Below are 13,345 nucleotides of genomic sequence, written 5' to 3' on the forward strand. Positions count from 1 at the left end.
TAGATTTCTATCGGTTTACAGTTTTTTGCAGTCAGAAACCTTATTACTGAGCGCACCTCGCAGCTCGCGGGATTTTCAATTAACGCAGACATTTCAAACCGTCACAGTATCTGAACGGAGCACAGCACGAACCTCTCACTAGCACGGCTAGATGCAGACTGAGCTGCGCAACGCTCTGACCCCAAGATGGCCGCGCTAGCCCCGCCCCTAGCGGACACAGACGGAAACGTAATCTACTTCCTGGATGGCCCTCGTAAATGGTACAATTATTCCAGTTGCGCCCGAAGTAAAATTTTTAGGAGTGACGTTCGACCAGAAATTGACTTTCCTTTCTCATGTTTTAAACCTGAGAAAGAAGTGTCTAAAAACACTAAATATTTTAAAAGTGTTGGGGAACACCTCCTGGGGTGCAGAGCGTTGCTCCATGCTTCGCATTTACAGAGCGCTCGTCCGCTCTAAACTGGACTATGGCTCAGTAGTTTATGGATCCGCTCGCTCATCTGTTTTGTTAAAACTGGATCCTGTTCACAATCAAGGTCTGCGGATTTGTTCAGGAGCTTTCAGGACTTCTCCTGTGCAGAGCCTATATGTTGACTGTAACGAAACATCACTTTATCTGAGGCGTGAGCAATTGTCCCTTTTGCAATATTTTAATACTCTATCTCAACCTGAACATCCCAATAAGCTGTGCTTACTTGATAATGAGTGTAACACATTATTTGAAACACGTCCATCCTGTGTTCCTACTTTCCCTTTAAGAGTTCGCCCTGTCATTGAGGAACTCTCCCTCTCTGATATGCACCCCCAAGCAGTACAGAATTTTGAAATTCCACCTTGGGAAAATTCACGGATCCAGCTTCTTGATGTTTTTAAACATCACGTAAAGGCGAGCACTAACGAGATCGTTTACAGACAAATTTTCGCTGAGCACAGGCACAAATATAGCAGTTATCATCCGATATACACAGATGGATCAAAGTCAAATGATCATGTCGGGATGGCTTTTGTATTTGAAGATTACATTGAGGGCAGATGCATGCACCATGCTTCCTCATTCATAACATCTGAACATTCATAACTGCAATATATTATGGTCTTTTGTACATATCAAAGCTCTGCCACAGAAAGTTCATTGTTTACATAGACTCGTATAGTGCTCTTAAATCCTTGGAAGCTTTTCCCAACACTCAGAATCCTGTGGTTGTGGATGTTCTAAAAATTCATATAAATTTAACGATTCGAGGATATGAAGTCCTGTACTGCTGGGTTCCTGGACATGGTGGAATAAAGAGAAATGAGCTTGCAGACATCGCAGCCAAATCTGCTATTGAACCGTCCAGTCACCTTATCCCTTTTAGAGACATCTGCTGTGTCATGTAGGGAAAGGTCCGAAAAAAATGGCAGCAAATTTGGGATGTTCAGCATCACAACAAGTTGAGAAACGTCAAGCCTAGAACTGAGCATTGGAATTTTGCTGGAAATCGTAAGGAGGACGTTCTTTTGACTCGCCTCAGAATTGGTCACACTAGAGTCACACATAACTATCTTCTCAAAGCTGAAAATGAGCCTGTTTGTTTATCTGTTGGTCATATTTTAATTGATTGTCCATGTTTTAAAAGTGTTCGCCAGAAATATTTTAATAGCTGTGACTTGCCTCTCGACCGTTTAATCGGAAGAGAGGTCAATTGTAATTTAATTTATTATTTAAAAGAGACTGGCTTTTATTACCTAATGTAATTTGTTTTGAATTTTAATGTGTGCTTTTAACTTGTGTTTATATGACTTCATCCTCTGGATTTGGTACATTTATCTACTTGTTTTTATTTATTGAATTTTAATGTCATCAATTGTAATCATCTCATCTTTTGTTTGGCGCGTCATAATCATCTCTGTTTTTTGCGCCATAATCACTCACTCACTCTCCCTCAGGGGGCTCACTTTTGTGAGTACGGGTGTGGCAATCCCGAGGTACCCTAGTCCTTCAGGGGATCATCTTCTTGGTGAGACGGGTGTCACGATCCTGGAGCCCCAGTGATCTATTCTCTTTTCCGTCTCCTCTCCTCTTGACCGTTACTTTTTCCCTTCCCTTCTCCCTCGTGGTTTCTCTCTACGGAGTTTGGGGCTCGTCACGAGAGACTGGAACAGACCTTGTCTCTAGTTCTCGAGTGGCGAGAAAACTGCCCACGTGTTTGCCGTGCGTGGAGACCCGTGTCGCTGGAAAGGAGGGTCCTGGTAGTTGAGGGGCGAGGTACTCTCCCCAACAGACTACTTTAGCCTCTGCTTCAGCTAAACGGGAGGCACCTTAGTCGTCCTCACGGGTGTCAATCGGCCGGTCACTAGTTCTTGTGTCAGTGGCTTGGGGTCAAGCTCTCGGGAGTACCTGCTTTCGGGAAAGGCGACTGTGGGGCTTCAGTTTGCGTATAGGTCCGGCTGGCCCTAACACAGGAATCTGTGTTCCCTTGTTGGGCTCCGTGGTGGGCGGGGCCGTCGGACCCGAATCTTTCTTCTCTTCAATATGGCTTCTTCACACATATATTTAATTAAAGATTTCGCGGTCACTCCAGTTACTCAAGTCACTCCAGTCTCTCAACCTAGTTCTGAAACGTCTACTACTAAACCAGTCACTCAACCTAGTTCTGAAACATCTACTAATAAACCAATCATTCAACCTAGTTCTGAAACGTCTACTACTAAACCAGTCACTCAACCTGTCACTCAACCTAGTTCTGAAAATTCTGCAAAAAAATTACGGACAGCTGCAAATAAAAAAAATCTGTTTATCTGTTGGTCATATTTTAATTGATTGTCCATGTTTTAAAAGTGTTCGCCAGAAATATTTTAATAGCTGTGACTTGCCTCTCGACCGTTTAATCGGAAGAGAGGTCAATTGTAATTTAATTTATTATTTAAAAGAGACTGGCTTTTATTACCTAATGTAATTTGTTTTGAATTTTAATGTGTGCTTTTAACTTGTGTTTATATGACTTCATCCTCTGGATTTGGTACATTTATCTACTTGTTTTTATTTATTGAATTTTAATGTCATCAATTGTAAACATCTCATCTTTTGTTTGGCGCGTCATAATCATCTCTGTTTTTTGCGCCATAATCACTCACTCACTCTCCCTCAGGGGGCTCACTTTTGTGAGTACGGGTGTGGCAATCCCGAGGTACCCTAGTCCTTCAGGGGATCATCTTCTTGGTGAGACGGGTGTCACGATCCTGGAGCCCCAGTGATCTATTCTCTTTTCCGTCTCCTCTCCTCTTGACCGTTACTTTTTCCCTTCCCTTCTCCCTCGTGGTTTCTCTCTACGGAGTTTGGGGCTCGTCACGAGAGACTGGAACAGACCTTGTCTCTAGTTCTCGAGTGGCGAGAAAACTGCCCACGTGTTTGCCGTGCGTGGAGACCCGTGTCGCTGGAAAGGAGGGTCCTGGTAGTTGAGGGGCGAGGTACTCTCCCCAACAGACTACTTTGGCCTCTGCTTCAGCTAAACGGGAGGCACCTTAGTCGTCCTCACGGGTGTCAATCGGCCGGTCACTAGTTCTTGTGTCAGTGGCTTGGGGTCAAGCTCTCGGGAGTACCTGCTTTCGGGAAAGGCGACTGTGGGGCTTCAGTTTGCGTATAGGTCCGGCTGGCCCTAACACAGGAATCTGTGTTCCCTTGTTGGGCTCCGTGGTGGGCGGGGCCGTCGGACCCGAATCTTTCTTCTCTTCAATATGGCTTCTTCATATATATATTTAATTAAAGATTTCGAGGTCACTCCAGTTACTCAAGTCACTCCAGTCACTTAACCTAGTTCTGAAACAACTACTGCTAAACCAGTCACTCAACCTAGTTCTGAAACATCTACTGCTAAACCAGTCATTAAACCTATTTCTGAAACGTCTACTGCTAAACCAGTCACTCAACCTAGTTCTGAAAAGTCTACTGCAAAAAAATTACGTACAGATACAAATAAAAAAAATCATCACAATAGTCCCCGTTTCCTAGTCATCTCTAGTCCTTCTGGCGAAATGCATAAGATGTCTCCTTTCGTAATAAATAAATACATCCAGTCTTGTATTGGTGAGCCGAGAAACATAAAGCGTCTCCGCTCCGGAGAGTTGCTTATTGATACAATCTCAGCCACCCAGTCTGCTTCTTTACTTCAGATTACTAAACTTGGGCAAGCGAATGTCACTGTAACAGCACATAAGACACTGAATTATTGTCGTGGCGTAATATCGGAATTAGAACTTCTGTACGTTCCTGAAGAAGAGATCGCTTCCGAGGTATCCGACCAAAATGTCTGCGGTGCTAGGCGGATCAAGATGCGTAAGGAAGGTAAGTTGATCGATACAAAACACGTGATCCTTACCTTCAACACGCCTGATCTGCCTAAGAGTATTAAGGCCGGATATCTAAATTTTCCTGTAAGACCTTATATTCCTAACCCTATGCGATGTTTCCAGTGCCAGCGTTTCGGCCATTCTAAGATGACGTGCCGTGGCAGCCCCACATGCGCCCGATGCTCACAGATTGGCCACGATTCCGAAAATTGTACCGCTGCGCCTTCGTGTATAAATTGCAAGGGTCAGCACCCAGCATTTTCACGCCTGTGCCCAAAATGGAAATCCGAAAAAGAAGTACAGACTCTTAAAGTTACCAGGAACATCTCGTATGCTGAAGCCAGAAAACTAGTTCAAAGCACACAGCTCCAATCAAACAAATCTTATGCCAGTGCAGTTAAAACAACACGTAGCATTGCCACCCAAACATCAATAGGCACGCAGACTAAACCAAATAAAACCCAACCGACTACATCCACCAAGAAAACAGAAAAGTCAACTCATTTAATACAAAATAAAGAAACAGTCATTCAAAGTAAACCCAAAACTGCCACTAAAATGTATCAAATAAAAATAGAAGTTCCAGCAATAGCTCTTTTGACGAAATGATTTCTGAATCTATGGAAGTAGAGGAGGCTCTAGAATTTCCCAGGCATCTACTTCCACGAAAAACCAAACAAGAGCACAGAAAGAACAAAAACCAGACATAATGGCCACCCTCGTCTCATGGAACTGTCGCGGTCACCACCGAAATTTGCTCGACATCAAAGCCATAATTAATGCTTATCATCCTGTATGCTTCGCAGTACAGGAAACAAATCTAAAACCAGAACAACAGGCAAAACTTCGGAGGTTTTCCTTCGTCAGGAAAGATAACCTTGCAGGTGAGCGTGCCAGTGGAGGTGTAGGTCTCCTCACCTCACTGGATTATCCCTCAAATGTGCTTTCTTTGACGACATCCCTCCAAGTTGTCACTACTCAAACAAATTTTGATATTGTTGTTACAGTCGTTTCTCTGTATTTGCCTCCAAATGAGCATATTGATCAGCAACATTTAAATGGTCTTTTAGAGCAGCTGCCTGAGCCTTTCATCATAATAGGAGATTTTAACGGCCATAGTCCGCTCTGGGGTAGTAAGGATACTAATTGCCGAGGAAGACAAATTGAGCAGATGATCGAAGATCATAGCCTTTGTCTCCTCAATAATGGGCAAGATACTTACTTCCATGAGCCCTCAAAAACATTCCATGCTCTCGACCTTGCCATCTGTTCACCACCTCTGTTGCCTTTTTGCACTTTTAATGTGGGTAAAGATCTTTACAGCAGTGATCATTATCCCATTCTTGTGTCTCTTGCACGAAGAGGAGCAAACCCCATGTCGAGATCCCCTCGATTCATACTGGACAGGGCAGACTGGGAACTCTTCTCTTCCATTGCAGAGCTCACAGATGAAATGGTAGAAGATGCGCATATCGATGACGCTGTTGAAGCTGTTACTAATACTATTATTCAGGCAGCTATGCTCTCCATTCCTAGAACATCAGGAAAACTACTAAAATATTCAAAACCATGGTGGAATCGTGACTGTCATGAAGCACTGAAAAAACAGAAAAAAGCATGGGGTATTTTTCGTAGATATCCTACTCTGCGAAACCTCATAGCCTTTAAAAGAGCCAAAGCAAATGCACGAAAAGTAAGAAGGCAGAGCCAGAGGGATTCCTGGATTTCATATGTGTCGTCAATAACATCCTCCACGCCTAGCAAGCGGGTTTGGGAAAGAGTTCGAAAAGCATGCGGCATATATAAAGACCACTCACTTTCCTTTTTAGAAAAAGATGGCCGAGTGATTAACACCATAGAAGGTAACTATTAGTAAGGCATTTGCTGCCGTTTCTTCCAGCAGAAACTATTCACCTGCATTTCTCTCTATGTAGCAGCACTCTGAAATAAATCCCATCGCATTCAACTCTTCCAAATCTGAGCCTTACAATAGAGCATTTACTATGGTGGAATTAAAGAGAGCTTTATTGCAGACACATAGGTCTTCTCCGGGTCTTGATGGAGTGAATTATGAAATGCTAAAGCATCTGTCCTATAAGTCACTGAATGCCCTTCTCACTCTTTACAATAGGGTGTGGAAGGAGCGTGCCTTTCCCAGTGCATGGAGGAGAGCTGTTGTCATTCCTATTCCTAAGCCAGGGAAAGATCCAAGGAATCCCTCCAACTATCGGCCAATTGCCCTTACGAGTTGCCTCTGCAAACTGTTTGAAAAGGTGGTAAACAGCCGCCTAGTCAGAGTGGTTTTCGAAAGGGAAGAACAACTGTAGATAACATGCTCCTCTTAGAGACATCTATTCGAAAAGCATTTGTAAGAAGAAGCCACCTTGTCTCGATATTCTTCGACATTGAAAAAGCTTATGATAAGGCATGGAGATACGGTATACTCCGGGATCTTCACGAGAGTGGCTTGCGCGGCAACGTACCAATTTTCATTCAAAATTTCTTGAACACTAGAACTTTTCAAGTAAGAATTGGCTCTGTTTTTTCGGATGTTTTTAAACAGGAAGAGGGTGTGCCTCAAGGCTGTGTGCTCAGTGTAACCCTGTTTAGTTTAAAAATAAATTCTGTACTAAAAGAACTTCCTCCCACCATCTTGGGATCTCTATATTTTGATGATCTGCAGATTAGCTGTCGAGGAGCAGACATGAGATATGTAGAGAGGCAACTGCAGATGGCTCTGAATAAGATCCAAGAATGGTCAGACAAACAAGGATTTACATTTTCGAAACAGAAAACTGTGTGCGTGCACTTTTGTAGGAAGCGAGGTCTCCATCCTGAACCTGAGTTATATCTACGAGGGTTATCCAGAAAGTAGATTACGTTTTGGAATAAAAAAATAAACAAAGTATAGGAAACAAATTTTATTATATACAGATGAAAGCCACACTCAAATACTACTTTTCTACATAGTCACCATACAAATTAAGGCATTTATCGTAGCGATGTACGACCTTGGAAATTTCTTCGTCGAAAAATTCGGCCGCCTGCGCCTTCAACCACTTCGTTACCTCTTCTTGCAGCTGTGCGTCGTCATCAAAACGCTGCATAGCCAGCCACTTCTTCATTGCTGGGAATAGGTGGAAGTCGCTCGGTGCCAGGTCGGGACTGTACGGCGGATGAGGAAACAACTCCCACTTAAAAGATTCAAGAACTTTACGAGTGACATTTGCCGTGTGGGGCCGGGCGTTGTCGTGAATCAACAAGATCTTAGAGCTCAACATTCCTTTGCGCTTGTTTTGAATTGCTCTTCTGAGTTTTTGGAGAGTTTGGCAATACCTTTGAGAGTTTATTGTAGTGCCTCTTTCCAGGAAGTCCACCAAAATTACACCTTTTCTGTCCCAAAAAACAGTCGCCATCATCTTCCTTGCCGACATTGTTTGCATGCATTTCTTGGGTTTTTGGGGAGAACTTGTGTGCCCCCACTGCATTGATTGCAATTTCGTTTCACAGTTCACATGTTTCACCCATGTTTCGTCACCAGTAACGATGCGATCGAGTAAAGAGTCACCATCCTTATGGTAAGCGTCCAAAAAGTTCAACGCTGCAGCCATTCGCTGATTTTTGTGGTCCTCTGTCAAGATTTTTGGAATCCATCTTGCACAAAACTTGTGGTAAGCAAGCTTTTCGCTGATGATTTCGTGCAACAAACTTCGCGAAATTTGTGGAAAACTCAAAGAAAGTTCCGTTATTGTGAAATTTCGATTTTCACGGACTTTAGCATCGACTTTTTCGAGAAGTTCGGCGGTCACTATGCTGGGTCTCCCACTTCGATCTTCGTCGTGAACATTGGTTCGGCCATTTTGAAATCTTATGACCCACTGACGCACTCCACCTTCAGTGATAATGTTGTCCCCATACACTTCACGAAGCTGCCGATAGATTTCTATCGGTTTACAGTTTTTTGCAGTCAGAAACCTTATTACTGAGCGCACCTCGCAGCTCGCGGGATTTTCAATTAACGCAGACATTTCAAACCGTCACAGTATCTGAACGGAGCACAGCACGAACCTCTCACTAGCACGGCTAGATGCAGACTGAGCTGCGCAACGCTCTGACCCCAAGATGGCCGCGCTAGCCCCGCCCCTAGCGGACACAGACGGAAACGTAATCTACTTCCTGGATGGCCCTCGTAAATGGTACAATTATTCCAGTTGCGCCCGAAGTAAAATTTTTAGGAGTGACGTTCGACCAGAAATTGACTTTCCTTTCTCATGTTTTAAACCTGAGAAAGAAGTGTCTAAAAACACTAAATATTTTAAAAGTGTTGGGGAACACCTCCTGGGGTGCAGAGCGTTGCTCCATGCTTCGCATTTACAGAGCGCTCGTCCGCTCTAAACTGGACTATGGCTCAGTAGTTTATGGATCCGCTCGCTCATCTGTTTTGTTAAAACTGGATCCTGTTCACAATCAAGGTCTGCGGATTTGTTCAGGAGCTTTCAGGACTTCTCCTGTGCAGAGCCTATATGTTGACTGTAACGAAACATCACTTTATCTGAGGCGTGAGCAATTGTCCCTTTTGCAATATTTTAATACTCTATCTCAACCTGAACATCCCAATAAGCTGTGCTTACTTGATAATGAGTGTAACACATTATTTGAAACACGTCCATCCTGTGTTCCTACTTTCCCTTTAAGAGTTCGCCCTGTCATTGAGGAACTCTCCCTCTCTGATATGCACCCCCAAGCAGTACAGAATTTTGAAATTCCACCTTGGGAAAATTCACGGATCCAGCTTCTTGATGTTTTTAAACATCACGTAAAGGCGAGCACTAACGAGATCGTTTACAGACAAATTTTCGCTGAGCACAGGCACAAATATAGCAGTTATCATCCGATATACACAGATGGATCAAAGTCAAATGATCATGTCGGGATGGCTTTTGTATTTGAAGATTACATTGAGGGCAGATGCATGCACCATGCTTCCTCATTCATAACATCTGAACATTCATAACTGCAATATATTATGGTCTTTTGTACATATCAAAGCTCTGCCACAGAAAGTTCATTGTTTACATAGACTCGTATAGTGCTCTTAAATCCTTGGAAGCTTTTCCCAACACTCAGAATCCTGTGGTTGTGGATGTTCTAAAAATTCATATAAATTTAACGATTCGAGGATATGAAGTCCTGTACTGCTGGGTTCCTGGACATGGTGGAATAAAGAGAAATGAGCTTGCAGACATCGCAGCCAAATCTGCTATTGAACCGTCCAGTCACCTTATCCCTTTTAGAGACATCTGCTGTGTCATGTAGGGAAAGGTCCGAAAAAAATGGCAGCAAATTTGGGATGTTCAGCATCACAACAAGTTGAGAAACGTCAAGCCTAGAACTGAGCATTGGAATTTTGCTGGAAATCGTAAGGAGGACGTTCTTTTGACTCGCCTCAGAATTGGTCACACTAGAGTCACACATAACTATCTTCTCAAAGCTGAAAATGAGCCTGTTTGTTTATCTGTTGGTCATATTTTAATTGATTGTCCATGTTTTAAAAGTGTTCGCCAGAAATATTTTAATAGCTGTGACTTGCCTCTCGACCGTTTAATCGGAAGAGAGGTCAATTGTAATTTAATTTATTATTTAAAAGAGACTGGCTTTTATTACCTAATGTAATTTGTTTTGAATTTTAATGTGTGCTTTTAACTTGTGTTTATATGACTTCATCCTCTGGATTTGGTACATTTATCTACTTGTTTTTATTTATTGAATTTTAATGTCATCAATTGTAATCATCTCATCTTTTGTTTGGCGCGTCATAATCATCTCTGTTTTTTGCGCCATAATCACTCACTCACTCTCCCTCAGGGGGCTCACTTTTGTGAGTACGGGTGTGGCAATCCCGAGGTACCCTAGTCCTTCAGGGGATCATCTTCTTGGTGAGACGGGTGTCACGATCCTGGAGCCCCAGTGATCTATTCTCTTTTCCGTCTCCTCTCCTCTTGACCGTTACTTTTTCCCTTCCCTTCTCCCTCGTGGTTTCTCTCTACGGAGTTTGGGGCTCGTCACGAGAGACTGGAACAGACCTTGTCTCTAGTTCTCGAGTGGCGAGAAAACTGCCCACGTGTTTGCCGTGCGTGGAGACCCGTGTCGCTGGAAAGGAGGGTCCTGGTAGTTGAGGGGCGAGGTACTCTCCCCAACAGACTACTTTGGCCTCTGCTTCAGCTAAACGGGAGGCACCTTAGTCGTCCTCACGGGTGTCAATCGGCCGGTCACTAGTTCTTGTGTCAGTGGCTTGGGGTCAAGCTCTCGGGAGTACCTGCTTTCGGGAAAGGCGACTGTGGGGCTTCAGTTTGCGTATAGGTCCGGCTGGCCCTAACACAGGAATCTGTGTTCCCTTGTTGGGCTCCGTGGTGGGCGGGGCCGTCGGACCCGAATCTTTCTTCTCTTCAATATGGCTTCTTCACACATATATTTAATTAAAGATTTCGCGGTCACTCCAGTTACTCAAGTCACTCCAGTCTCTCAACCTAGTTCTGAAACGTCTACTACTAAACCAGTCACTCAACCTAGTTCTGAAACATCTACTAATAAACCAATCATTCAACCTAGTTCTGAAACGTCTACTACTAAACCAGTCACTCAACCTGTCACTCAACCTAGTTCTGAAAATTCTGCAAAAAAATTACGGACAGCTGCAAATAAAAAAAATCTGTTTATCTGTTGGTCATATTTTAATTGATTGTCCATGTTTTAAAAGTGTTCGCCAGAAATATTTTAATAGCTGTGACTTGCCTCTCGACCGTTTAATCGGAAGAGAGGTCAATTGTAATTTAATTTATTATTTAAAAGAGACTGGCTTTTATTACCTAATGTAATTTGTTTTGAATTTTAATGTGTGCTTTTAACTTGTGTTTATATGACTTCATCCTCTGGATTTGGTACATTTATCTACTTGTTTTTATTTATTGAATTTTAATGTCATCAATTGTAAACATCTCATCTTTTGTTTGGCGCGTCATAATCATCTCTGTTTTTTGCGCCATAATCACTCACTCACTCTCCCTCAGGGGGCTCACTTTTGTGAGTACGGGTGTGGCAATCCCGAGGTACCCTAGTCCTTCAGGGGATCATCTTCTTGGTGAGACGGGTGTCACGATCCTGGAGCCCCAGTGATCTATTCTCTTTTCCGTCTCCTCTCCTCTTGACCGTTACTTTTTCCCTTCCCTTCTCCCTCGTGGTTTCTCTCTACGGAGTTTGGGGCTCGTCACGAGAGACTGGAACAGACCTTGTCTCTAGTTCTCGAGTGGCGAGAAAACTGCCCACGTGTTTGCCGTGCGTGGAGACCCGTGTCGCTGGAAAGGAGGGTCCTGGTAGTTGAGGGGCGAGGTACTCTCCCCAACAGACTACTTTGGCCTCTGCTTCAGCTAAACGGGAGGCACCTTAGTCGTCCTCACGGGTGTCAATCGGCCGGTCACTAGTTCTTGTGTCAGTGGCTTGGGGTCAAGCTCTCGGGAGTACCTGCTTTCGGGAAAGGCGACTGTGGGGCTTCAGTTTGCGTATAGGTCTGGCTGGCCCTAACACAGGAATCTGTGTTCCCTTGTTGGGCTCCGTGGTGGGCGGGGCCGTCGGACCCGAATCTTTCTTCTCTTCAATATGGCTTCTTCACATATATATTTAATTAAAGATTTCGAGGTCACTCCAGTTACTCAAGTCACTCCAGTCACTTAACCTAGTTCTGAAACAACTACTGCTAAACCAGTCACTCAACCTAGTTCTGAAACATCTACTGCTAAACCAGTCATTAAACCTATTTCTGAAACGTCTACTGCTAAACCAGTCACTCAACCTAGTTCTGAAAAGTCTACTGCAAAAAAATTACGTACAGATACAAATAAAAAAAATCATCACAATAGTCCCCGTTTCCTAGTCATCTCTAGTCCTTCTGGCGAAATGCATAAGATGTCTCCTTTCGTAATAAATAAATACATCCAGTCTTGTATTGGTGAGCCGAGAAACATAAAGCGTCTCCGCTCCGGAGAGTTGCTTATTGATACAATCTCAGCCACCCAGTCTGCTTCTTTACTTCAGATTACTAAACTTGGGCAAGCGAATGTCACTGTAACAGCACATAAGACACTGAATTATTGTCGTGGCGTAATATCGGAATTAGAACTTCTGTACGTTCCTGAAGAAGAGATCGCTTCCGAGGTATCCGACCAAAATGTCTGCGGTGCTAGGCGGATCAAGATGCGTAAGGAAGGTAAGTTGATCGATACAAAACACGTGATCCTTACCTTCAACACGCCTGATCTGCCTAAGAGTATTAAGGCCGGATATCTAAATTTTCCTGTAAGACCTTATATTCCTAACCCTATGCGATGTTTCCAGTGCCAGCGTTTCGGCCATTCTAAGATGACGTGCCGTGGCAGCCCCACATGCGCCCGATGCTCACAGATTGGCCACGATTCCGAAAATTGTACCGCTGCGCCTTCGTGTATAAATTGCAAGGGTCAGCACCCAGCATTTTCACGCCTGTGCCCAAAATGGAAATCCGAAAAAGAAGTACAGACTCTTAAAGTTACCAGGAACATCTCGTATGCTGAAGCCAGAAAACTAGTTCAAAGCACACAGCTCCAATCAAACAAATCTTATGCCAGTGCAGTTAAAACAACACGTAGCATTGCCACCCAAACATCAATAGGCACGCAGACTAAACCAAATAAAACCCAACCGACTACATCCACCAAGAAAACAGAAAAGTCAACTCATTTAATACAAAATAAAGAAACAGTCATTCAAAGTAAACCCAAAACTGCCACTAAAATGTATCAAATAAAAATAGAAGTTCCAGCAATAGCTCTTTTGACGAAATGATTTCTGAATCTATGGAAGTAGAGGAGGCTCTAGAATTTCCCAGGCATCTACTTCCACGAAAAACCAAACAAGAGCACAGAAAGAACAAAAACCAGACATAATGGCCACCCTCGTCTCATGGAACTGTCGCGGTCACCACCGA

Source organism: Stegodyphus dumicola, chromosome 7 (genome assembly GCF_044657685.1).
Source record: "Stegodyphus dumicola isolate Sdum_Otavi_A_Nest chromosome 7, ASM4465768v1".
NCBI lineage: Eukaryota > Metazoa > Arthropoda > Arachnida > Araneae > Eresidae > Stegodyphus > Stegodyphus dumicola.